Here is a 7,995-nt window from a genome sequence, read left to right on the forward strand (position 1 = left end):
TTACTCACTTCCTTCCTTGAATCCCTTATGCGATTCAGAAACTTATGCTTGATTCATGCAAAATGGTCCAAAAGCAGTCTGAAACATTCTATACGTTTTCAAGTTCAATGCAGAATTTTATTGCATATTATTCTTCTAAAGTATCCTCACATCTAGATTGCATTTGTAAGATTCACCAGCCGTGACAATCAGGCTTTAGTAGGGTGTATTTCAATTGTTGCTGTAGCTGTTAATTTGAACCTGAAATCATAAAATTTGGTCAGTCATCTTATAAGATGTATAGCAATAACACTGAACTTTCAAGAGTATACAACAATTTTTAATGCCTGTACAAAAAAGTCTGAAAACTTATTGAAGGCACCTTGTACATGAAATAAACAAGCGTATGGTTGCAAGAAAAATACAGAAACCGAATAAGGTTAAATAAATATATATTTTATTTCTCACCAAATCAGAGATTTAAGGAATCGTCGTTATGATGGCCGGTCGGGCGTTGAGATAAACTCATCAATGATCAAAGTTCTTTGAATTTGGTTGGGTGCGGGGCGGTGATGGCAGAAATGTGGCTTAGCATGTCCGGCAATCCTTGTCAGTTGATGTCGCTTAGCTGGGTTGGTGAGAGGTGATGATTTGGTATCAGCCGAAGAAGGAAAAGGGGCTTCTATCAGGATCGCGGGTGAGATGGTAGTGGTGGGCGATGCTGACTTGTACGTAGTAAGCTCCAAGTCTGATGTCGCTGGAGAGGGGTCGGGTGCTGGTTGAAGATGGAGCGTGTTCACAGCGCGCCACGCTAGGGCCGGTCTGTCAGTTGTCGAAAAGGCTGGTATTTTTATAGTGATGAAGTGGACGTAGTAGTGAGCAAATAAAGTTTTTTTACTCGCTGGGTTGAGTTTGCTTTATGATTGTGTTTGTTTTTCGTGCTATAATGTGTTGTAGTGAACCGTCTGTTTGGTGTATGTATGCATGTGTTATATCGATTTGAAGCTAATAAAATTGTGAATGTAATCTAGTCAGTGTTGTATGGTTGCATTGTTATGTGAATTATATATTGGTGTTTATATGCTTAGGAGTTGCGTTTGCTGTAATGTTTGTGTTTTGTATTTTGGGTTTATCTTTTGCTGTGCGGCTTTCTGTGGCGGTTTTCTTTGTTGAAGTAAGGTGTGAGTTATTCTAATGTGTGTGTATCTAAAAAAAAATGGGATTTGGAGTTGTCATGTGTGTTTATTGTGTTCATTTGTGTTGTACCGACGAACAGATTTGTCCTAGCGTCACCATTGCTGGTTTTCGGTTTATTCATGAAAATATGGAGGGATATGCGATATAACATACATAAAATAAAACGAAAAAGAAAACAAAAAAATGCTACCAAAAACAAGATAAGTTACTATTTTACTTTCTTGGATAAGTTTTGTGTGGTTTAACATATTTTAAAGCATCTATTTAATTTGAAACACAAGTAATACCGGGTTAGTAAGTTAGAACAACAGTAAGATGGCTGACATTAGATGTTCATCTGAGAAGTTTCAGGGATTACTTGTTAGTACCCCTAATAAAATTGTAGTAGTCGATATTTAAATACTGGTGTCCAAATCAAAATGAGTAAACGCATTTGTGCGCATATCATTTGTGCTTACACTATCCTGAATAAAAACAAATAATTATATTTTGGACCAATCAGATAACTTTCCAAACTTATTTGAAATGAGCTCTCTGGGAGCCATCTAAAGCCAAATTTTTCTTCAATAACCAGTGGAACTCAGTTGGCCCAAATCTGCAGACTTGAGTGCCCTACTGTGGGCGTTTCCCTCTGCAGCATCTCTTTCCACACACACACACACACACACACACACACATATTAATGAACACACAGACACACACAACTCATTGTTTTATTATCGTCTGCATAAACTTTATTTATTGAAATGCTTCTAATTTTTCTCTCTGACTACTTACTAATAAGAATTCAAATGAACATTGATTCCTATAAACAACTTTCAATGAATTATAATTTATAAAAATGAGCAGAGAAGTTTTGAATACGATTTTTCTTGACCCCTGAAACTCACGGCTTTTAATCAGTTCAGACTTTTTCCAATGTCCCAGCTAATGAAACCCCCTTGTTTTTACAAGAACCCTGAAAGTTTTCATGAACATTCCATTTTAAACATACATAAAATATCGCTTCTGTGCGTATATGTCTTCTTAACTTATTATTTTGCTTTGTTTACCATATAACAATGTCTCTTATTTTCTCACATTCGATTATCAACCCTGCAAACTTTTCTCACTGAAAATATTTTTCTGAATCCGGCTCATCCCTAAAATATTTCTCTCATCACAAAATACCCTAAAGTAAAACTCCAAAACTGGAGTGAACACATCCCTTAAAAATTAATGTCCGAATTCCATAAAATAATTTTTCTGGAATTCGGTCATTAATTTTGAATACAGCACAAAACAAGCTGAGCATTCAGGGTCCCCCTCCATGAGTGAAAAATTTACTTTCACCATGACTAATGTTTGTGCAAAATTTCATAAAAATCCAAAACGTGGTTATTGAGAAAAGTGTGGACAAATGAACGGATGAACGATTTGGGGGTAATCAACGTCTCTACACAGGAACTCTTCCCAATACTAAGCATTTCTCAATAGAAACTGTCACGTATGCCTCCCCTGTTTAGGATATGGAGGGTGCATGGGTAACAGGGTAAAAAAAAAGGAAGAGGATATGAAAACAAAGGAAAAAAAAAGGGAGGGAGGGATTCTTTGAAAAGAGTTCTCTTCTATAAAATACTAGCCTGGGTGTACGGTGTTGCTCGGGTATTTGGAGGTGTGTGTTGAGCAAAAAAAAAATAATAATAATAAAGTGGTGGCAGGCAGGCTCGAACCCATACCACGAAGGAGGAAAAAAACGTGAAAAAAAAAAAAAGTGACGTCTTTGCTATTGTGTCCATTGCCAAACCGGAAGTGGCGTAAATTTAAATTAAGGCTAGACAATCAAAAAGAGGGGATGACTTTCGAAAATATCTGCGAAAAAAAGCGACCTCTCTCTGTAGAAAAGTGCCCAGTTGAGGGTGAAGGAATTAATGTTTTTGGCCAATTTTTCGATATTTGTCATCCAAAGGGTCGAGCTTCAAAATGACACCAATCTTGTGAAAATCCGTCGTCATTGTCGAAAGTTTTAGGCAAACATACAAACATACATACATATATTTAAACAGACAGGTGAGATTTATACTATAGATTTATTTCATGCAGACAAGTTTTCCGCATAGGGAATGACTCGTGTTAAGGTCCTATTAGGGTACAGATTTCCTTTTCTATACAGAAAGATTGAAACAAGAGACGTGGATTCATTTTTACGAGACAAACGGGATGCAAAAATATAAGTAGTCAAACACAATGAATGCGAGAAATAATGAAGTTAACACAATTCAAACAATTTAAAATAAATTCAGTAACAGATGGGGAAAGAAATTAAAAAAAAAAAAAAGAAAACATTCAAAATACGCGGTATGGGATATTTCTAATTATTTTGAACAAACGTCCTATAGCAACCAACTAACGAAGATAATCAGTAAAGCTGTTATTTAATGTTAGAATGAGAATTCTTGTCTTTCTCATTCCTACACAGTCAGTAACATGGTCGAATATGCATATTAAGAATAAAGATTTTTGTAATTTTTATATTTTTTTCATTATTACCAGCCCAGACTTAGGGTTAGTTTTTAGCTTAATGAAAGGCATATCTAAGGACTGATTTCATTTCGGCATATGTAGGGCAAAAGTCGTTACTGTTTGAGCTATCAATAGATGGTTAAAATACATAAGAATGGAAGTGACTTTAACATATAAATATATATGGGTATATTTGCTGATGATTCAATGCTCTATAACGTGCATGAGAGAAGAACGGGTGTACACAAATCTAAGACAATGGCAGAATCGTTAGAAAATGACTTACAGACCATAGTGGAATGGGGTCGCAAATGGATGGTAACATTTAATGTTACTAAGACTAAGCTGCTCTCCTTTAACAATTACAAAACACCTCTCAAACCACCGATATCCATGACAAATAGCAACACAGAAAGGCAAGGCTCCTTGTTCCTATAACTCAGTGAAATGATCTCAGAGAACAAGAAAACTATTCATCAACCTCACTTGGATTAACATTAAAAACTTTCTTCTTGGGATGCAAAGCAAAACCTGTTGAGCTGCTGTTTATTGTTATAAGGACGAATATCCAGAGATAAGTTCTCACAAATATCAGTTATTTGAAAAACACCTTCTTCTGTTTTTAGAGTTAGGGAATTCAATGAACAAAGGCAGGAGAGAGAGAAGGAGGGTTAGAAGCAGAGTATAATACATCCGAATGTCTGGAGGAAGAATAAGGTTTGAAAGTTTATGCAGAGTTAAATAAATGCTTCTTAAAATGGAAGAAAAGTTCTTATATTGTGAATATTTGTAAGTTTGTATGTAGGGTTGTTGTTTAAAGAAAGGCTGAGTTCATGTGTGCTTATTGATATTAGTCTATGTGCATGCATTTGGTCACCATATCAATCCAGGAGTATTGTTGATGCAAGAGCCTGTGGATTGATGGGTTTTGCATTTCATTCCAAGAGGGGAGTTTTTAATGTTGATCTAAGTAAGGTTGATGAGTAGTAGGTTGCAAAGCTGTCTCATGGCTAAAAAAAAGTAGTGGTTGCTTCCTTTTATTAATTCTTGAACCAGTCTTTGCTGACATGAGAGATTCTTTCTGATCAGACAAACTAGAAATGAAGATAAATGCTTACACCAATCAGAGTTCAGCTTAGAAGTTAAGCTGAGATTTAAAGCATTGCTAATGGCAGCTTGTTGTTGCATTTACTGTTTATAGTACTGCTGCAGCACATTCGTTACTTGGTTTGTCATGGGGATGTTTCTGGAATTGTTGTAACATACTGGAATGGCATCGAGCTCCCTGGGGGAATGCGATACAAATGTTCATTACATCAAGGGGACAATAAGGTTGACGTTGGCTCTATCTGCTATGAGTCTTGTCTCTGGATCTGCTTGGCATCATTATGGCAGTGTTTTTGTCATTGGCATGGCTTGCAGGGACCGCTGTGCTGAAATTGAACATGGGTATCCATAATTTGTAAAAGACTGAAGGAGCCTGTTGTTTGTTTATTTCCTGTCTAAATGTTCCTTTCTTTAAGAGAACTGATTTGATTTTAATCAAGTTTTAAGTTAAAAGACAAATTGATTTCTTCTTTCTTTTCTTTTCTTTACAATCACGTTTAAATAATAAATAAATTTGTCCTGAAATTAATGAAATGTTAAATGTTTATCTAACTAAATAAATGATTAACAAAAACTTTGTTGCATGTTTACAACAAACTTATGAATGAGATGTTTATTTTTATCTATATGATATGCTGCTTGTTCCATCCTTAGTCCGTACGCTTTCAGTTATTAGACATTCGAAAACGAGGCTACATCAAAGGGAGGTCACTCTCATATTTTTGGAGTACAATATTGTGTTAATGGAAAGGGAGATTACTCTGTATAGCTTAGGATTTGCAGTATAGAAGAAGAGTAAAAAGTGGAACTTTGGTTTACTTTCGGCAGCTTCGTTTAGGGTTGTTAGATTGGCTTTTTTAAAGCCAAATTTCACAAATTTGGCCTTTTTTGAAGCAGTTTTGTTTTTCTGTCCAAAAAACTAATTTTCTGCGCTATCCAGAAAAATACCAGCTTCATCAAAACATATTTATTGATTAAATATATTTTTCATTCCGTTGAGTTTCCACGGGTTCTGCTAGTTTTAAATTGATGTTCCTATTTACTTTGCCTCCCCGTGAGGGCAGAGTTAGACACCAAGGTCGTTTTTTAACATGAAGAAAGGAACAAAAATAAAAATAGTCTCAGTCGTGAAGGATTTCTCCACCACTAAATTAGAACAAAAAATTGAAGTGTGGTATCAAAACAGATACTATACTTTGATTTTGGCCCGAAAAATTGATGTTATAAGTATTTAAAGTAATGAACTTTGCAAAACGGTAGTGAACCGGTAGGTGTATCAGAATTTTGGGGGAATTTTTGACACCCCTAACACGAAACTGCGAATAAAATATAAAAAACTTGTAATTTATCTTTTAAAAGTGGGTTGTTTATTTTCTTTATGGATTATATTTCCAAAATAAACCATTAAAGTTGTATAAAAAATAATAGACATATTATTTTTTATTTTTTAAAAAACAGTGTTTACAAAGTGCTGGCACGCTTCCATGAAGCCATTTTTTTATGTAATAGATCAATTGAATTTTACGAGTTAAATATTTTTATATTTTTTAAACTTTAAAAATCTATCAAAACTTTTCTATTGATTCAATTTTTACGATATTTTCAGGGTCAATGTGAAATTTTATGCTCTTTCCAATAAACCGAATATAATATTTTAGATAAACGTTTGTTTTAACTCCCCCCCATTTTGAAATGTCTATTTAAATTTAAATAATTAATTAATGTACCAAAGTTTTATATATCACAAATTGAAGATAAAAGATCAATAAATAATATATTGTAAATTAAAACAAAAAAAGAAGTGTTTTTTTTTTAAAACAAAAAGGAAGTGTTTTTTTTTTTTTTAATTTACCTGTAAAGTCCAAAGTGTAAAACTTTTTTTTTTAAAAACCACGTTGATTTTTTTTTTTTTAATTGGAAGCTTATGTTCTGCTTATATTGTCTAGTAAGTAATGGACGATAACAACAATTTTTTTTCTATTTCATTTAATATTTTCTTTTTTTAGATAATTAAAAAAAAAAATTTCACTCGACAAAAAAGAATGAAAATATAATAAATCAAAAATTTATGTATTTCTTTGAGAAAAGAAAAAGAAAATTCCTGGAGTGCTTTTTTTTTTAAGGAATAATCTTATGAGTAAAATTTGACTATTTTTAAACTATGGGAACACATATTTCTCCAGGTACAAGGCTACACACCCAACGCGAACATGTGGTTTTTATGTCCTTTTGTTCATCCGTAGTTCAAAACAAGGAGAAAGATTTCTTCCGGTTTTTCGAGAAATGCTTCCATGATAGCGCGTTTTTAAAATAGTCGTTTAAAAAATTCTTTCATTTAAAAAATAAATGGAATTTATAATATAAATATGGATAAATTCTTAACAATGAAAAATGGGACTACACATTGAATTGTTTTCTGTTTTTTTAGGTAAGTGATTTTTTTGAATTAATATCGATTTTTTATACTTGAAGGAAGAAAAATTTCGTTGGTTTTCTTCAAATCTTTTTTAAAGAAAGCTGATTTAAAAAAAAAAAACAAATATTGCATAATTTGCTATTGAACCTGTTATTTTTTTAAAATTTGGTCTTTGCTCCTTTAATTGAAAAGAAAATTAGAGTTTCAATTACATTTTTCAAGTAGTTATAAGCTTGTAAAAATAGGAGGTCGAATTATTCAATTTTTTTTTTTTCACGCATTCTTAAAATCGGTTTCTGACACTGCTAGTGAACCAGTATTTACTTCCTTCCAACCACAGAAAAATGTGACACAAGGCCAGGAACGTGGAGAGGGTCAATTTGACCTTTTAAAAATTGTCTGAGCAGCCCCTCAGCATTCCCCGGTAGAGGCCCCTCAAGCAGTAACCAATAAAAAAATAATAATAATCTACTCGAAAGACGGGAGGCAAAACGACCTAGGAGGGTGAGGGTGGGCCTCTTTGGACTACTCAGAACCATACCTCAGCCCGACAGATACAAGGCTATTCCCTGCTCAAAAATGGCTAAGACTCTGCCCGACTGCGTTGAGGCACGCTGGCACGACCCTCTAAATTATGAAGGTCATGGTTGAGGACATATCCTCGACTGGTAACTTACTCAGACTGTGCCACACTGCCACACGAAGTTAGTAAGTAAACGAATTTCAATTTGTCACAAATCAAAAATTAATCTTAGGGTGATCTCCCCTGAACACTCGTGTTTTGCCGTTAGGTG

The sequence above is a fragment of the Euprymna scolopes genome, chromosome 15 (assembly GCF_053919585.1).
Source record: "Euprymna scolopes isolate OS-2025 chromosome 15, ASM5391958v1, whole genome shotgun sequence".
NCBI lineage: Eukaryota > Metazoa > Mollusca > Cephalopoda > Sepiida > Sepiolidae > Euprymna > Euprymna scolopes.